Consider the following 1,959-nt stretch of genomic DNA (forward strand, 5'->3'; position numbering starts at 1 on the left):
TGGCCAATCCTTCTTCCTAGTCTGTCTTAATCTGAATGTTCAGATTTAGAGGAGTATCTGACAGACAAGCAATTTGTGGAGCAGTGAAAGGTAAATCCCTTATTGTGGAGTTAAGCATTACAGTGTTGACCCCACCCTTAGCCCAGTGCCTTGACCCACTTACTTCCCAGCTCTACCCTCCACCTGGATAACCCTTCCCATCTGCCAAGTCCCTTCAGAAAATATCTTCCATTGACCAGCCCATGATCTGACAGCTTGTATCTTAAGTTTTCTTGGCTTCTGTGATTCCAGACACGTTGACTGCTAACATTTCTTCCTTTTGACCAGTGTCTCTTAAGTTTAGTTGTACTGTCTCCAAGGGAAGGTGACGTGTCCTGTAGAACTCCTGTGTAGGTTTTTCCTGGATACCTTTGAAAGACACCTCTTCGTTATGGTCTGGGGTGACTTCCCCTTGTGCACCACTCCCAAGCTTCCCCTCGCTGTCCCCAAGGGCCTCTTCCCGCTGGTTTTTGGGAGTGGCGCACAAGGGGAAGTCACCTCAGTCAATAACGAAGAGGCGTCTTTCAAAGGTATCCAGGAAAAACTGGCGGGAAGAGGCCCTTGGGGACAGAAGAATAGCTTTATATAATTAGACAATTCAAACTCATAGATGTATTCAGATTATTCCCCCAACAAAAACTCAATTTACTTTCTTCTCAAGCACACACAATACATTCTCCAGAAAGCAAGCCTAAACAAATTCAAAAGCATCAAAATAATGCAAATTATCTGCTCAAACCACAGTACCACAACACTAGACATTAACAACAAGAGAATAAAGGATAAGAAAAAACGAACTCTCAGAAAAGTGGTAGGGCACAAGAACAACATGCAAAAATCAATTGGATTTCACTACAGTGACAAAGAGAATACAGAGACAGAACTATGAAAAACAATACCCTTCAAAATAGCTAATCACAAGATTAAATACTTGGGAGTAAATCTAACTGGAAGCACAAAGGAGCTATTAAAAGAAAATTAATAAAACATTATGACAAGAAACAAAAAGAGAACTCTAGAAATGGAAGAGTATACCTTGTTCATGCATAGGAAAACTCAATATTGTGAATATGACAACACTACCAAAGGCAATTTACATGTTCAATGCAATCACAATACAAATACCAATTCCATTCTTCAACGAGATGGAAAAGGCAATCTCCAGTTTAATTTGGAATGGAAAGAGGTCACGAATAAGCAAAGTATCCCTTACAAAGAGACACAAGGTAGAAGGCATCTCACTCCCTGATTTCAAAACCTACTACACTGCCATTGTGGTCAAGTCAGCGTGGTACTGGTACAATGACAGACATATAGATCAATGGAATAGAATTGATAATAAAGAAATCAGCCCATCTACCATGGTCAACTGATTTTTGACAAGGAGATGAAATCAGTAAAGTGGGGGAACGACAGCCTTTTTAACAAATAGTGTTGGCAAAATTGGAAAACGATCTGAGAAAACTCAAGCAAGATCTACACCTCATTCCATACACAAAAACCAACTCAAAGTGGATCAGCGACCTAGGACTAAAACCAAGGATCAGAGAAAAGCGTGGAAGAACTCTGGAAGCCCTATTCCACAACATAAACAGTCTTCAAAGCATCCTGAAAGACCTATAACCAGGAGAGAAGAAAATAGATGAATAGGACCTTCTAAGAATCAAATCCCTGTGCACATCATACAACTTCTCCAACAGGGTAAAAAGGAAATCCACAGACTAGAGAAAGAATATTTGGTAGTGACATGTCTGACAAGGGACTTCATCTAGAATTTATAGAATACTTAAGCACCACAACAAAATAAAGATAAACAACCCAATCACAAAATGGGCAGAGGCTCTAAGAGGAATGCAAATCAAAACAACTATGAGATATTATCTCACCACAGTAACAATAGCAACATTCAACAAAGCAGCA

This window comes from Elephantulus edwardii, unplaced genomic scaffold, assembly GCF_000299155.1.
Source record: "Elephantulus edwardii isolate Elephantulus edwardi_28Jun2011 unplaced genomic scaffold, EleEdw1.0 scaffold00590, whole genome shotgun sequence".
NCBI lineage: Eukaryota > Metazoa > Chordata > Mammalia > Macroscelidea > Macroscelididae > Elephantulus > Elephantulus edwardii.